General features: G+C 33.2%; 1 protein-coding gene across 1 annotated transcript in view; it reads right to left on the bottom strand.

Annotated features, from left to right (window-relative positions):
• The window catches only part of CNTN6 (contactin 6), a 307,019-nt gene extending 288,267 nt beyond the window's left edge, over nt 1–18,752 (bottom strand). The window contains exon 1 of the mRNA XM_028844371.2: nt 18,651–18,752. The gene's annotated coding sequence lies outside the window, so the exon portion shown is untranslated. The remainder of the gene's footprint in view (nt 1–18,650) is intronic.
• Nucleotides 18,753–18,996: the final 244 nt, after the last annotated feature.

Here is an 18,996-nt window from a genome sequence, read left to right as displayed (position 1 = left end):
TGTATTCTAAATTAGAATATGTGTGAATGCAAACTCAAAATAACTGTATCTTCTAAAAACTCCAAAGTAATAGAAGAGCTACTGGCTCTGTTTAAAGTTAAAAATTATTACCACACAGATAAACTTGTTTATTAAACTGGGAATAGGAAAACAATGGTAGATAATATCTTATTGGTAGATAATATCTTATTTATATTATTTTGACATTTTAAAAGTGTTTCTTTTTTGCCTTGGTAAATTGTAAACAAGAAAATTAACAATAAAAGATTAGAAACTATATTCCGAATATTACCTTATTTTCCTCAACAATTTTGCATGCATCTCCAAAAAGGTACTTTGATTTTTTGAGAATGAATGTGGAAACCACAGCCACTGGATTCGTATATGAAAATCTGTATGTGAATTGCTTCTCTGTAGTCTCAGGCAAGTCCCTTGAATCCCCTTAGAACCTCAGTGCTCATTGGGGATCATAATATCAAATTTATTAAAATTTCAAATGCAAATGCATTTAAAATTAAAATTTAAACTTTTCAGCTTAATTTGTATGTCTGTTATTCTTTTTATAATCTTATTAAAACAAGAAAAACCTTATTCTCTTTTGCCACAGTTAAAATTCAATTATTTCATGTTGAACAGACTAAACACACATAAACAATCAGGACTTTTGACTTACTTTATTACAATTTCTTTAAATATTTTAAATGGTAATTCTAAAAATGAATTATTATGTTCTCTTAAAGTATCTACACAATCTGACAAATTAACAGTAGGCCCTGTCCTTAACAAGAAAAACCTAAGCATTTAATTCTTGTATTTACCCTTATAAAATAGTAAATCTTAACTTCTTTTAAATATTTCAAAACTTTTTCTAAAAAGTTAGTTAATTTTTATATACAGTACTTTTCAACTTTAACGGGTAAGTCCAAAATCAGCTATTTAATTACAAAATTAAAAGTGCAAACACAAATCAAATCTGGTAAAGACTCCTCAGTGTCTTAAATATAACAAGCACTTTTTACACCAAAGATGTAGAAATGATTCTAATTAATACAAACTTAATTCTAAATAGTTTAATGATATTACAGTTTGAACACTCACAAGCTCAATATCCAAAATCTGAAACACTTCAAGATCTATAATTTTTTGAGCACCAACAGGACTCCAAACTGAAAAATTCCACACCTGACCTCATGTGACATATCACAGTCAAAATGTAGTCAAAACTTTGTTTCCTGCTCAAAATGATTAAAAATACTGTATAAAATTGCATTCAGGTTATATGTGTAAGACTTATATAAAATACAAATGGATTTTGTTTTTAGACTTGGGTCCCATTCCGTAGGATATCTCATTATGTATATGCAAATATTCCAAAATCCAGAAAATTTCAAACTCTAAAACATTTTTGGTCTCAAGCATTTTGGATAAGGGATACACAACCTGTAATACCATGGGTTTGATATATGTCATATATATCTCTATATTTTATTCTATTACTACCCAAGTTTAAAAAACATTTATTCTCTAAGGAATTTTTTCACCTCAAATGGGTTAAATTCTTTTTATTAGAAATAAATTTGAAAACAGGATGTAGATGCTGGGAGCTATCTATATCTAGGGTAATTTTCTGCATAACACTGACATTAACACCCTGAGCCTTAATTATATTTATCATAACAACTAGAGAATCCAAATCTAAACCTTTCAGATGGAGGTGACTTTTGGGGGGTCTGAGTTATACTCTTAAATAATTTCAGGTGATTTATTTTGAAACCCCAATCTAGACCTAACTTCTTTCAGTAACCTCTTCACCAGCTCAATTCCTTGCATATAAATTTGGTATTATTCTAACCTGGTTGGGCCACAGCCTTTATAGATATTGGTCTGTCGTTCAGGTCACAACTCTGAGATCATGCTAATTACACACATTAGCACCTACCATGAGAGCTGAAAGGTAATCGAACAGAGAGGAACATCATCTTCAGAAATTAGCCACCACACCTGGAGCGTGGTCAAACATTAATAAACTCTTCAGCTTTTGTCACCCTGGAAAATTTAAAACTCAGAGCCATTTTACTTTGATCTTTTGGAGTTTAAAATATGATTAATGACACATTGAATGAGCAATCCAATTTTAAGGAGGAAAGGTTATTTGTTTTACCCTCTCACAATATGTGCAATAAAAAGTGGCATCTTTGACATCTACATGAATGGCAATTGCAAATGAATGAGCCTGGGTTTGCCATGAATAAATATTCAGTCATGTCATAATTACCTATAAAGTAGAACCAATTTAAAATTTAGTCTTCAAATGAACAATAACATTTTGAAATGGGTACTCAACAATTATAATTTAAATCATATGACATATTTTATGACCATTTTCTGGCTTTTGTGTGAAAAATACCTATTTATCAGCAAGGTCAACTGAATTTCTCTTACTAGTATCATTATGATAATTACATTTATGTGTCAACTTCACTAGTCTATGAGGTGCTCACATTAAATATTATTTTGGACGTGTCTGTGAAGGTGTTTCCAGATAAAATTAGCGTTTGAATCAGGGGACTCAGTAAAGTAGATTGCCATTTCCAATGTAGGTATCATGCAATCCACTGAGATCCTTAATAAAACAAAAAATGGAGAAAGGACAAATTCATATCTATCTATCTATCTATCTATCTATCTATCTATCTATCATCTATCTATCTATCTATCTATCTATCTATCTATCTATCTATCTATCTATAGAGAGAGAGAGCGAGAGAGATAGATAGATATGTGGTGCTATAGGTTCTACTTCTCTGAAGAGCCCCAACTAATATTTGAGTAACTCAATGCTGTTTTATTGTTATTATTATTATTGACCAAAATGTTATATGTCAGCAAAACAAAATAATCCCACCATGCAATAAAAAGGCATGTGATAATTTTGATGACGTTTTTGGCTTCTAAATTGTTCTGGCTAACCATGAGCCCAGAGAATATGTGAAGTAAAAGGGAAAGTTCATTGGATAGACTCCTAGCCAACATTATTTATAACCCGATATAAAAGTAACACTCAAGTCCACAGTGTACCATAAATCGCTTAAGACATTTATAAAGGTTTTTAAGAATAAAAGGAAGTCAGCTACATTCTTGACTCTAAGCATATGGATATCTGTGAATCTGCCTTGCTCTTCATATTTTTATCCGTGAAGGCCAAAATCAGCACGTATTTCTTATATATTGGTCTTTGTTCAAAATTCCAGTAATTCCAACTAATTCTGCACATATCATACACATCAAAGTGAAAACGAATTTAACAGGAATTTCCCATCTATATTTTTTTCATTTGCCTGGTCTGATTGCAGAGTTTATAATTTTAAAGACTTTTAAATTCAAAATTAACCAACACACAACTTTCAGAGACATGTCTGGGTATATTTTTTATAGGATGAATAAATTAAGGGTCTGCAAGGAGCAAAGTAGAAAACTCAAAGACACTTCATAGCATTTTATTTTCCTTATAAAAACTGAAAAAGTGGCTATTTTATTTATTGAAGACTACATAACAAACCACTTCACAACCTAGTGGTTAAAACAACAACGATTCATTATTTCTCAAAGTTCTGTGGGTTCGCTGGACTGTTCTTTGTATCCAGGTAGTGTCACCATTTCACAACTGGACTAAAGGATCCAAGGAAGCCTCTCTTGCATGCCTAGGTGAAGACCCTTGGCTGGAGAGTCCTTGTGGTCTCTCTCTTCATGTGGTGTTTCATCTTACGGGTATTCTATAAGCCTCTCTTTTCAGTACATACCCCGACTTCCTTCCTGCATAGGGTTTGGGCTCCAAGAACATGAAAGCAGAAGCTGCTTGGTCTTTGAAGGGCTAAGAATTGGCACAGCTGTACTTCCACCAATTCTATTGTTCGAAAAAAAATCATGAGGGCAGGTCTCAGTTAGAGAGAAGGAAATAGATACTACTTTTTAAAGGGAGGAATGGCCTGTGTATACTAGGAGGGGAGGAATCGTTGGTGGCCATGTTTGGAGATTATCTACCACAGTGAGAATATCACATTATATTTTATAATATATTATTATATATTTATATATATACATTTTTATATTTTCATATTATATTTTTATAAAATCTTTCTCACAATGAAATATGCATACATTTCCTTCTGTATATTTATGTATATTATATATTTCATTCTGAGTATACAAGACTATATATTTTATAAACACTTCTTCAGAATAAAAACATTAGAACTTTTGTTTTCCTTAAAACATAAAATTCAGGAAAATACTCAGGAGTAATTTTTGGGAGCATGTATTATATATGATTTCATTTTTCTGTTATTATTTTATATATTTTCCAATCTTTTTACTTTGCATTTGTACTTTAAAAATTAACAAAACATTGTTTTACTTGTTTCCAATTGTTTCAATTGAATATTATGAATAACAGCTTATGTGAAAAAAAGCACAAAAATTCAGAGTTTGTGAAATTCGGAGCAAGTTTTGTCTTGTCGTCAAAACAGAAGATAGTCCAGATTGACGCATATTTTCTCCTTGCTTATTCATTTCCTTCCTGGGTTCCCTGTCTGCCCAATGCCACATACCTGAATAAGAAAAAATGATGTTCGCCACATACTAGACAGGATGATTATTTCAATGCCTAGGTCTGACTGTATTACTTCATTCTCAAAAATCACCAGTAGCTCCTCTATTTTGTTAAGAAAAAATTCAAAGGCTTAGCATGGGCTGCAGAAACCTCTTGGTCAGCTTCTCGTACTTCTTTAACCTCTTCTGTCACCTGGATCTCTGATCCCCCAGGACTTCAACCTTGGCTTTTTCAGTCCCTCGCTCCTGCCATATCCCCTCCCCTCATCTACTCTTCTTTCCATGAGAACAGTTTCTCCTCACATGGAACTAGCCTGTGCCTACTCATCACTTCCCTATGGAAGCTTTCACTGACTTTCCTCACTTGGTCATTGCATGCTCTTAAGTACCTGTTCTTTGTGGGCACTTAGATGATATTTTATGTAGCAATTTAATTCAAGTACATTTCCTCAAAGTGCCCTAAGGTTTATGAGGACAGTGTGTATCTCTAAGCCATGACACTCCAGAGTTTTAAATGGGGTGGATAGATCCAGATAAATAGTTACTAAATTCATCAATCATTCAGTAAGGAAAAATGTAATGGATGAGGTGGCCATTGAGTAACTTTTTAGCAGGAAAAAAGTTGATTTACTGCTCAATATGTACAAAGAGTTGAAAATGTATCTCTCAATAAAACAGATCAAAACAAAACAAAACTAAAATGCTACCTGTGGTATTGAGTGAGATTGCTTCACACAACTGGAGTTGATTTGTTAATGAGGACAAGGGCCAGGTAAACAACTTCTTGTTAGCAAACTCAGTCATAGATGCTGTTGTCATTCACCAGTATGTCTCATTCACCTCTTTCTAGGCACATAAGGAATTTCACTTCTTCACTCACTCTCTTGAGTGTTTTGCTTCAACCAATGAAATGTGAATTCAAGTGAGATGTATCACTTCTGGGTGAAAGTGTTTAGTTGCCACTGAAAGTCTCTAGAACTACCTCTTTACTGAAACTGTGGAAACATGTATTCATATGGTATTATAACACCACCATTCTCATAAAGGACAGTTGCCTCACAGTTGTACACAAAGAAATCTTTGTTTCAGACTCCTAAGATTTGGGGTGTGGTTTGTCATTGCAGCATAATGTGTATTAACTTGTTTAATAAGTGTGGTCATTCTAAGCTATAAGTAAAACATGTTTGTTTCACGGCTTTAATATTTATTACCAAATATGCCAAAGTTTGAGAGAGAGAGAGAGAGAGAGAGAGAGAGATTGTGTTTGTGTGTGTGTGTTTGTGTTTTACAGGTGTGAGTTTCACTTTGTCGCCCAAGCTGGTCTTGAACACCTGGCCTCAGATCTAAATCAAACACAAATTTATTTCTAAAACTCTCTTTGGCAAGTCAAACACCTTATTTAATTATGTTCTGCCAAAGTCAAATAACATCAAATACTAAAATCATGTGTTATGGTAACTTAAATGCAAGTTAAAACAAAAGTAAGTTCTTTCTTGTTCTGAGCATCTGGAAAAGCAAGTTATATATCTCACATTTTGGAAAGGTTTTTGAAGAAGAAAATATCACACACTTTGTGTATACTTTACCTCTCTGCAATGTATAAATTATTTCTTAATTCAGGGATGATTACAATTTCTTTTTATCCTAAAACCTATTCCTTATTCCCTATATGCAGTCCTGAATTTCCCTAACATACCAAATTCCTGAAAAGCCAACAATATAGATTACCTCCAAAACACAGGTCTCAAATACAATTTGTAGTGATGAAATAAATAACTACTTAAATATCCTGACTGCTTCATCATGGAGTGGATTACCATGGTTGCCAAGGGCAGAGACATAAATTGAAGTTTAACATTAATTATCATTTTAATATGTGCTATTTTGTTCACCATTAGATTTAGATGACACTGTAATAGCATACTTGGAATGAGCACAGAGGTATTTGGATTTATGTTTCTCTAGTATACTTAGAGTCTACATTCATTAAGCAGGCACTTAATGAGCACACACCACAGGCCAGACGCTGTTGGTGCCGGAGCTAAAAAGTTGATAACATTGGACCTATATTTAGAAAACTTTAAGTTGTAGACTTTCTCATGACTCGACTTGCAATTTAGGACAAACACTGATTTATCTTTAATAAGACTAGAACAATAACTGTATACTACTTATAGCTATAAAAATACATTTAGAAACATTAACTATTTCAGTTTTCATCTGACCCTTCTGAGTTTGTGAAAGCCAGATCAGGTATTACCAGCTGCACTGTGTACATTTGAACACCGAGGTTCAAATAATTTATAAAACATTTTCCAAGGTTTCACACTTAAAATATAATAAGTTAAATGTCTTATAAACTTGAAGAAAAGTGAAAATTACAAGTTATCTCATCGATATATGATGAACTTCCTGAGCATAAAAAAAATGTAAAATATCAAAAGAATAAACAAAGGACAAGGGCTGACTTCAGCAAAATGAGCAGATACAAATGGTTCAAGCACTCATTAAATATTTATTCAGGCATGTATTTTCAAAAATGTAATAGAGAGCAATACTGAAATACTGTTATCTGCGTATTTGCTTTGTAATCCAATCAGAGAGTATTCACAATTAATAATATTTAGTATTTACAGGGATGATCACAAAGAGTATTCACCTGCCTGAAAGCACAGAGGGAGCTGTCTTCCTAAAGGACAATTTAGTAACATACACACTCACATTTTTAAAATCCCACAATTTGACATGGAAATTGTACTACTAGAAATTAGTTTTTAAGAAATAATCAGACACATATTATAAGATTCAGGTACAAGGATATGTATCATAGCATTGTTCAATAAATTGTGTAAAAGATAAATATCTAACAATAGGTTATTGGTTTGAGTAAACAGGTAACACCTATCTGGTGAAAAATCCTTCAGCATTAGTAGAATATTTAATGATACTTGAGAATGTTTATAAGATGTTAATTAATAAAAACAAGCTATAAAGCAGAACATATACATTCATCTCAATTTTGTATTTTAAATGCACACATACATACACATGATTACTGAAATGATGCCATATGCAGAGTAATAGAATAACAATCTATGCATACTTTGTCTTCTCCAAATTTTGTGTAATAAACATATATGATTTTATAATTGGAAAAATGTATTAAACAATATTCTGCTGGTTATTAATTTCCTTCACTTGTTATATACATAGTAACTTACCATGGTTATTAAATAATTTTGTGTAGTTTGCAAATTTTGAACAAATTTTGCCATCTTAGTAAATCCACAAGTACTATTCACCTGATGAAAATGAGTAACTTTAAGGTGAAGAGTTGGGCATATGATTAGGAAATTCCATAAACATGTATATAATATGAGATCCTATTTTTGTTAATCCTCTGAAAAACCCAGAATCTATCATAATCTATAAAAACAGAGGAGTAATTATTATTCTTAGTAAATATATGTTTCTTTTTATTTAGTCTTTTTGGTGTATCTCACTATGCAAGTTTACTAAAATAATCATCTTGGAATTAAATAATTTAATGACTTCTAATGCTCATTTCTCAGGTAAGAACTGAAATTAACAATGTTAGCCCTCCTTTCCACTTGGTAGAGATGTATATTTAATTGAATTCTAGAATACATATCAGAATGTGAATTTTACAGGAACAGAACTCTTCTCTGTCTTGTTCATAGTTGCATCACCAGTGCCTGAAATAGCATCTATTACATAGTATTCAGCCAATATTTGTGGAATCATTACTAGTATATATTGTTGAATAAAATATTATTAATGTTAATAATTTGGTATGTTAAATTATTAATCAGAATTAACTAGAGTTTTTGTATGAATTGAAGACAGTTTCATGTAGAAAAAAATCATAAAAGAAAATAATATCCAGGGGCTAATACTCAAAGAATAACATTATCTTTGGATTTCTGAAGATATATGTGAATCTTGAAACTTCAAGATTTTGTTCCATGTTTCTTTGGAAAAATGACTTTTGCCTCATAAGTAAAAGGAGCCCCTAATGGTGAAAGCAATTAGCTCAGGCATTGCGTCTTGTGTGTGTAATTTCTTAAAAACTGCTGTTTGGCTTCCTATGTTGAACTACACATAATGAATAGGTTATTTTTCTTTAAACTCCAGTCTCTCTTTTTCTATGAGAAAGTTGTTTCTGTTTATTGCATAATCACTCTGTACATCTGCATGACAAAAGACAGAATAAGAGTGATGTCAGTAAAAATAATGCTTTTGCCACCTAAATGCCCTAAAGAAAGCGGGTAGAAAGCTTCCTTCTCTTGTCTACAAACCGCATAGGCACAGTCTGCACAAAGTAACAACAAAAAAGTAAAGTCGGCACCTCTGAAAAAGATATATTTTATAACCACCGGCTAATTCTAATAGAACTATTTTCAACATATACTTTTGTGGTAAATTTATATATAGGACTGTCAAAATTCTACGTGTCAGCAACACATTCACAACTGAGCATGTTTAGGAATTGACTAACGACATTAAATGCCTAGAAAACACCTTCATGTTCCACTTTTAAATAGTGCGTTCTACCAAGTCTAGAATAACAGAAACTTTTTCATGTCAACACAACTTTACGGACATTTTGTTTTGTTTTGTTTTGTTTTTGGAGTCTCGCTCTGTCACCCAGGCTGGAGTGCAGTGGCGCGATCTCGGCTCACTGTAAGCTCCACCTCCAGGGTTCATGCCATTCTCCTCCCTCAGCCTTCCGAGTAGCTGGGACTACAGGCGCCTGCCACCACGCTAGGCTAATTTTTTGTATTTTTTAGTAGAGACGGTGTTTCACCGTGTTAGCCAGGATGGTCTCGGTCTCCTGATCTCGTGATCTGCCCGCCTCGGCCTCCCAAAGTGCTGGGATTACAGGCGTGAGCCACCACGCCCGGCAGGACTATTCTTTAATTTATTCTTAACTCTGCTGATAGAAAATTAGCAGTGCAACTGATTTCCGACCTTCTCTTTCATTTATTGTGCTTTAGTGATTGGGAGGCCCTGTTAGATGCCAGAAAGGAAAATCATGTTGTTTCACTAAAAGCTCTACTCCAGCAAGTATATCGCACTCCTGCTATTTAGAAAGATAGCTCAGCAGTCTCCATACAGAGTTCCTTACACAACCACATTAGACATAGAAATGTGGGAAACCAAATAAATTAAACTTTGAAACAATATACCAACAAGTCATTGAAAATAAAATGTCTACATTCTTTTGAGAGCTCATTCATGTTGGCCTCTTACACACGAGTGATAAATTACTAGAAACTTCACCAAATATCTTATTTGAGTCTCTCCTTCCTGCCTTAAAAGAAGACTTTTAGAAAGGATTTTTAAAAGGATCCATCTAATATTCTCACTTTTATTCAGCAGAAATCATCTTTAAAAAAATGGTCCGTTTAACATTCAGCTTGTACTGTGTCACTAGGAATTGCTGTGCTAACAAAGTTTTTGAATAATTGCTTCTACATTTTAAGAATTTGCGCACCATTAAACTTAAGGAATTAATAGAGCTGTCAGTCCCAAAGAATAAATAAACTAATAACATCCACTGGCTTGCTTTTCTAACTAAATTCTAGAACTCCCTAACATATTCTCTCATTGGACTAAACCAAGCACTTTAATTTGTTGCAGTAACCTTTGTGGAGCCAATGGAAAGACATATACAATTGGCATTAACCATTTCTTATTAGATTATATACTTGAGACTGGACAATGTTTCCAGAGAAAAAATAAGCAAATGTTCCATTGCCTATAACAAAATAACTCCATGAAACCATGAGAGTACCAGATAAAAATAAAATACCAGCAAGTGAGAAAGTTTGATGACTTTCTAAATGATGGAAAGCAGATGGGAACAAGTCCAGTCAACATGGAGGTATAGGGAAGTACATGGCACCATGCAACGTGATGCAGAAGGATTTCTTTTCCACTACAGACACATACAAATGCTATATAAGTATAAAAACCCTTTAAGAAGTACACATAACCGAGGTTAAATGTTAAAGAGGTAAGCCCTCAGAGGCACCAAATGGAGAGAAACTCAGACTGGCAAGGAGATTATAAAGTTGGAATAACCTCCCAAAATGTGGGCCTTTGCATGACATAGCTGACCTTATGGAAACTTGGTGATCGGGTAGAAAAAAGAATCCCCAAAAGACAGTCAGAACCCAGAATGTTCTTGGGTTGTAGGGCCCAAATTCATTCTGTCTGTTTGGTAAGATAATTTGAAGCCAAAAAATTCACATATAAAATAGTCCAGAACCAGAGATACTTGTAGAGCCACTGTAGAAGTAATAGCAATGCAATGCTATGCAAAAGCATACGCAACTCAAATAATGTTGGTCTCCCATAGAAAACAACATCTGTTGAAAGTAAATTTGTCATAAAAAAGTTATGAGCACCAGGAAGAATGAACCACCATGAGGGAAATCCAGCAGACATAAGTAATAAAGAAATTTGTCTCTAAAAATTAAAATAGTAAAACAATCACAATCTAACTTTAAAATAAACTTACTGAAATTTTTTCAACAGCTTAAGAATGGGAGAAAAACTATTAAGAATAAGCACAATAGCAGGATAATTTTTAAAAGAACAATATAAATTATAGAAATTAAAACTATTTTTTAAAAACAAAAGTATAGAATACAGATCGGTAGAAATTACACTGACTGCAACACCAGAAAATGAATGACATGAAAAGAAATCAAAGACAGAAGCCTAGAAATAATGAATTAGCATTCTTGAAGGAGAAAATAAAGGGATTTAAAAGATGCAAGATTGAAATATATAATAGCTGAGAATTTTTCAGAATCAAAGAAAGATTTAGGAGCTTGCAGAGGCCTCACTGAGATACATTTGAAACAACTCCACAACTACTCACATTGTAGTGAACTTGAAGAAATCAATGACAAAGAGAAATTCTTAAAATCTGTCTGAGTGAAAAGATGAATATATCTTCAAAAGTGTGATAATTAGATCATAAACAGTCCCCTCATGAGCACAATTATATTCCAGAAGATCATGGAACAGAATATGCAAAAATTGTTGAGAGAAAAGTATCATCCACATAGAGTGCTCTGACAAACTACAGTATTATTTTAGAATGTGACTAACGTAAGCTATTTTCAACAAATAATTTTTAAGGGAGTTTAAAACAATTTTTGAATGACCTTAAAATGGTCTTCAGAGTACAAGAAAAGAATCTAGGAGATGCACATAAATAGCAAGAATATGGTAAATAAAGAACTCAGGAAATCACGTCATAAGTCTAAAAAAACCTTGACAAAAATATTGGGGGCAGTTTAAAAATAAATAGTGCAAATATGAACACTGAGAGAAATATCTCAGAGTAAATTTCAACAAGTCATTGTCCTGTTTGTGAAGATATACTCTCTTTAGTCTTTATTTGAAAATATAAAAGTATATTTTATGTTAAAATAGTTATTTACTAAAATATGATAATGGGAGTATACCATTTTTAACTAGTAAAAGATGAAAAAATGAATAAAGAATATTTGCTCAAACCAATAAAACACTGATTATTGAAAAACACTTTACTTGAATATAAAATAAGAAGTCCAGGCCGGGCGTGGTGGCTCACGCCTGTAATCCCAGCACTTTGGGAGGCCGAGGTGGGCGGATCACAAGGTCAGGAGATCGAGACCATGGTGAAACCCCGTCTCTACTAAAAAAAGAAAAAATTGGCCGGGCGCAGGGGCGGGCGCCTGTAGTCCCAGCTACTCGGGAGGCTGAGGCAGGAGAATGGCGTGAACCCGGGAGGCGGAGCTTGCAGTGAGCCGAGATTGCGCCACTGCACTCCAGCCTGGGCGACAGAGCGAGACTCCGTCTGAAAAAAAAAAAAAAAAAAAAAAAAAAAAAAAAAAAAAGAAGTCCAACTTGATCAACGTCATAATAGGTGCAGATCAATTAAGTACATTTGTTGAAAGATAGGAATTCTGAGACTAGAAATAACAAACATGAAATTGTTGACAGGAAGCACAGACTTGATATTCTTAATGAAAATCTCATTTAATGTGTATACGTTTTCTATGCATGTGATAATAGAACATTGCGATAGTGAATATTTTCAATAAATTAAATATCCCTCAATAAGAGAATAATAAGAGTACAAAATACATAAGGTGAAATATATCCTAGAACTGTATTTATTTGTAAGAATGAGTCTAAATAGTCTAATATGGAATGAGTTACACTAGTTAAATAAGTTTGTTTTCAGTATGATACCATTTCCATAATATTTTAAAATGATATTTTATATATGCTTACATATATAAAAATTATATATAAATATACAATTCATGGTAATGTAGAGTGAGGAATGGACTAGGTAGAGTTACAATGTAGGCCCTTATTATATATTACATTAGTATTTTTGTTTTGTGAATAATGAAAACGTTAAATCTCCAATAAAATTTAGCATTTGGTAATTCTGAGGGATGGGAATTGGTAATTATTAAATTTAGTCCTTCCTTCAATACTTAAAATTTCCCACTTTACCAAAAAATATACATATATATGTGCATTACTGCCAAAAGAATTCAAAGACTTATGTAACACCTAAAATTGTCTTGTGAAAGTGTGAAAATAGAAAAAACTGCCCATCTTTTAAAAAATGGAGTCAGCAGACATGATGTTGAGTTTATAAATTCTGCAATAGAAGTCAAATATATTATTCAAATGCATAATGATGGCCAGAAGGAAAAAATTACAATAAAATCAACTATAGAAAACATTTCTGTGAAATGAGACAGGAAACAGTGGAAAGGTCTTTTATTTTTTATTTTACTGTCTTCTCTGCAATTTCAAATTTTATTGTTGTTGTTTCCAGGTGCATACATTACTTTATTAGGGCATTATCATAAAAAAAGAACAACAGCAACAACATAAAACAACAGGAAAGAAATGTACAAGTATTTGTGATGTTTTTCTTTGAAGAAAGAAATGCTGGCTTATTTGTTCTCATGCTTTCCGTTCATTGCTTTTATAATCAGAAAATTAAATATACCCTTTTTCTTGATCAGGTCCAATTGCTCGGTGTATACAGAAATACCGTTTCTATTTTTAATCTAGTTGGATCCAGGGACCAGCATCTCTAGATCTTCTCACCATTTTCCCTGAGCTCTATTTTAATATCCACTTATGATTTACACTCCAAATTTAATTCTCTACTAAATACCCAATACAATTGATTAGATGATAATTGTAATTTTATTCTTTTCATTGTTTTATATTATTTTTACCCCATTGATCCCAAGGCTCATATATAAATGTTATAATAGTAATAATAATATAACAATAACTAAACAACTAACACATAGAGTGCTTATTGTCAGGCTTTCTTCCAAGATTGTTTACATATTTACCTGCTGAATTCTCTTGACAATACTGTGAAGTCAATACTAATATTATCTCCACTATGAATGGGAAAACTGAGGTATAAAGAGGCTAAGAAACTTGCCTAAGACCACAGAGCTATTCTGTGCTAGATATAGGGAAGGAAAGCTACAGTGCATGGTGCTTCAGCTCAAGAGCTTGCCTCCTGAATTTTGCTCTCACTATCATTTTATTGACTTTGAGAAAATGCGATTTGTTTTTTAGTAAGATCATTAGTTTTTTAGAACACTTCATAGGACACATCATGTTCTTTTATTGCCTCTTTTAAGGATTTGAGATCTAAGGAACATCATTTATTTATTCATTCATTTATTCATTTAATTGTAAATCTAATACATGTAAGTTTTATACTCAGTGTACTTTCAAAAAGAATTTGAGTCTACGGATTTTGATTCATGTTACTATGATGTAAAGTTTCTGTAAATTACCTTAGGACTCATTGCAAAATAGTTAAGTAGGCCACAGACTTCATCAATATAGACTAATAGGGGACATTATCAGAAGGCATGCCCAATGACTCTGTTTTTTCCTCTACTATGTCCTGTGTTATGTCTTTACCATAATAAATGTTTAATACTACAACACACCATGTAGATTAACTCAGTTTTAACTAGAATAGCTCTTTTCAATATGAATACTGACAATAACAACATTCTAATAAAATTTTCATTCAAAGAATTCTTCCGAACTGAAAGACTGCTACTTAAAACTCCTTAAATAAAGAGATTTTTTTTATTTCCTCTATTGTCCCAGAGAAAAAATAAGGAGAAATATAAAAGGTAGCAGTGGTAGCGGTGGGGATAAAAAACAAAGCAAAAAACCCTCTGTCTTCAATGAAACTGTTAGTGGACACAACCCCAAAACACAACTTGAAGCCCATTTCCATTGTTGCCAAATGCTAAAAAACATGGACTTTTGGGGGACATCAGAGAAAACTGGTAAGTACTTTCTTTTTCTCTTACTTTCAGAGGATATAGATTGCCCAAAAACCTTCCAACTGAGGAAATTGCTAGAGTGTTGAGAGAAGGAAACATGTATTACAAGATCACAATACCGAAGGTTGTGCCTTAATAGGTTTACTATAAGCTATACTATTCATTCAAGTGGCAAACAAGAGAATAAGTGGCTCTCAAGTAAAGAAGATAACCAATCTGTCAATTGAAATTGAAAAGAAATTTGGATATGAAAGATGTGGAAAGCAGACAAATGAGATACAACATGTACACAACTGGTGATCCTGAAGAAAAGAAAGAAGCAAGATAATCACAATTTGGCCACGCCCAGTTAAGGGACAAAAAAGAAATAGTCCAACAACAAATTCTGAAATAAAAGAATCTTAAATCAATGGGGCAAACCTCAAAAAATGTTAATGAAAATGGAGCTAATCCAGGAATATTCTGTAAAAACAAACACACACACACACACACACACACACACACACAACGAAAGAATCACGTAGGCATTTATCAGAAAAAATGCAAGTCACGTTCAATGACAGAAATTGCAGACATACCTAAAAATGTTGCAAAACAACTTTCAATACAGAAAGGGTCTCCAAAAATGCTTAAACATTTACACATTTCCAAAGTAAAAAATTAAGCTTGATCCAAGAAAGATAATGTATCCTGCATGTCTAAGGCAAAAGAAATTCATGTTCAAGTATGCAAACTCACAGAAAATATAGCACCTGTGACTATTTCTTTGGTGGAGAGGTACTACTTAGTGAAATCTAACAACCCAAAAAATAATTAAAAGTAAAAAACGCAGGAATGGTGAATTGGGTAGTAAAAGCCTGTTGGTAAAGAATAATTCCTTTCAATTTTGAAATAAGTTTAGTCTAAGATAGTGGGAATTCAGCCAGAATGTACATACTCTATAATGTAAAACTGATGTAGTTTAAATTCAGGTGGTATGGGTAGAGTTGATGACAACAAAGCACCTTTCAAATGCATTTAACTATCATAACAAGGGTTATAAAAGTTTGTTTACTACATAGACGTGCATCCAAAAAAAAACCTTCAAACTATTTCTATGTTCAAAATTTTTGGCTATATGGGTATTATTCTGGACATAATATCTCCCTTGGAAAGAAATCTATACCTGAAATTCAACAATTTCTTCAATGTTGTTTCAACTTCTCTTTTTTCAGTTTAATTAAAATCTAAAATCAAACTCAATATTTCTGGTTTTTTTGTTTTGTTTTGTTTTGTTTTTTTTGAGACGGAGTTTCACTCTGTCACCCAGGTTGGAGTGCAGTGGCGCCATCTCTGCTCACTGCAAGCTCTGCCTCCCGGGTTCAAGCGATTCTCATGCCTCAGCCTCCTGAGTAGCTGTGACTGCAGGCATGTGCCACAACGCCTAGCTAATTTTTGTATTTTTAGTAGAAACGGGGTTTCACCATGTTGGCCAGGATGGTCTCAGTCTCTTGACCTCGTGATCCACCTGCCTCGGCCTCCCAACGTGCTGGGATTACAGGTGTGAGCCACAGAGCCCGGCCAATATTTCTGGTTTTTTTTTAAGCGTAGGATAACCTCTCATGCTTACAGAAGACTATCTATTATTGACTATATTATCTAAATATTTCTTATTAATTTTAAAACGGTGTATAATAAGAAACCGTTCTTACAAAAGTATTTATCTCTCACCCTATCTGAATTTAGTTAGGCATCAGGATGTCTCCAATGATAGTTGTCAAATTTTGTGATTGTTATTTACAGGTGATGGGGTTTCCTTTTTGAACTTTTATGTATAGTTTGAGTCATTTTTAATGGGTTGAACTTATACTTCTGCATTTCAATTAATATGCTATTAAAATAAACAGGTAAGTGAATAAATAAGCAAATATTTTGCATTCCTTCTCCTCACATAAAAGAATTTAAAAGGTACAAATTTAATATTATACTACTGAGCATTTTTACTTACTAAAAAAGAAAACACAACTCAGAAGTATGCAATCAATTTAATATACCACACATTCTTTTCACAACATAATTGATTTTTTTGGGGGGGGTCTAAACTCAGAGAAAATATGTAATCCTTTTCTAAATAAACAAGTGGATTTGTTTTCATTAAGGAAAGTTACATAAAAATTCTAAAAAAAAATTCTGGTCCTTCACTACAAATATTCAAAGGAAGTAACACAATGAAGTCGTTTATAAATGATTGACTTTTTTGATAAGATGTGATAAGTTATGCATTTGTATAACCTCATATAAACCTTTATATAAAAGTTTCCACATTTATATATTTGAAATATTTGGACTGCACAGCCATGATTATTGCTACAAAAAAGAAAAAAAAAGAAAAAGAAACTCCACTGAAACATCAAAGATGAAATGCTTCTGTATTTCTGATTTTTTACACAAATTGTGTTAGTATTTTTGTATGTTTATGTTTGTTTTGTGAACACGTGTATGTTTACACATGTGTGTGAAGGAGGAGGGAAAAGAGTCTGCTTAAACATCTTCTTTCCTTATAAAATACAATGCACATAAATTGGTGAAACCTTCAACAACAGCAATAAAAAGATGATAAACCCATCTGATATATGAAAATTGCTCAAAACAAGCAATTCAATATTCAGCATATGCTCCTTCTTTTACAGACATCTTCAGAAAACATTACCACTGTAGATAAAATTATGAATATCTCATTTTCCAAATTGATTCTGTGTGATTCTACTGTTTTGTCTATTTTTTCTCAGTATAACTTCTATTTAGTCATTCTGTGAATGTTTCTCAGAGGACATAGTCAGGATGCTGATTATTTAAACATAAGTAGTTTTCATTTGGAGAAGCAAAAACTATGAATTCCAATTTTCCCCCCAAACCCCAATGTTATAGTATCCCATTAACATAATGGGTTATACGTGTCTAATCTCAGAGCTCTTAAAAGTTTTGTTCCCAAGTCATCAACTTCTGAAAGTTTTCATAAAGTATTATAAGAACCTTAATACTGACAAGCTTAACTGGTGTAAATGGCAAAGGAAACTCCAGAGGCTATTATCTTGAAGCTGGGTATAAAGCAAAATGCCAGACAAAATTTGGTAAGCTCGTATGACCTCCAGTCTTGCTTTGCTCCCCTTACCAAATCCTCCGCTAGGAAACTTTATAACCATTCTTTTAAATCATCCGGTGAAAACTGCAAACCCCACCCCTCATCTCTTTGATTAAAAAAAAAAAAAAAAAAAGGACAAAAAACGTTTAGTGATCACATTTTCCCATCTGCTGTTACAGAAAGGGCGTGTAGCCATCTGAAAGTCCCAGAATTAGCACTGTCATCCCGTCTTGCCCATTAGTTTTACTGCAGCAAAGACTAGTGAAACACCAAAAAATATACCTGTAGTCTTTCTTTCCCTGGTTTGATCCTAACCTCCCGGAATACAGATTCAATACATTTTTCCCACACAAGGAATAAATGCATTTTAAACATCAACATCATAGAAACACAGCATCAATAAAGCAGTGACTTCTCCCCCAACCCCAGCTTTTACCTGTTATGCTAATACAAAGACATTGAAAGGAAGAAAAGCTGCAGCTTGCCCAGCAATATTCTCATTGCAGCAGACAGCACAATTTTGTACTTACAGATCTTACCAGGGAAATGTCTCGGGATCTTTACAATTTTTCTGCAGAACTCTGTTTCAAGCTCTCAGCCAGGCATGCTGTGCATCCAGGCAGAACCAAGCCGTATGGAATGTCTATGCAGCTGGGAGATAATGGGACTCTTTTTCCCAGCTGGGACTGCAAGCCTTTTATCCACTGAGTATTGCGTGGCTCTTCTCTGGTCTTAAGCATGAAATACGCTCCTCTCCTGCTGCATTCCTGTCGGAGCCTAGACAATCAGTTCTTGAGGCACATGTGCAAAGCTCTCGTTTGGAATATTCAAAAGGAAAATTCTTTCTACATTGAAAGCCAGCTCTATCTTCATCAACCTTCACAG

This window comes from Macaca mulatta, chromosome 2 (genome assembly GCF_049350105.2).
Source record: "Macaca mulatta isolate MMU2019108-1 chromosome 2, T2T-MMU8v2.0, whole genome shotgun sequence".
NCBI classification, from domain to species: domain Eukaryota; kingdom Metazoa; phylum Chordata; class Mammalia; order Primates; family Cercopithecidae; genus Macaca; species Macaca mulatta.
Note: the sequence above shows the minus strand (reverse complement) of the source record. Positions and strands in the feature narration are given on the sequence as shown.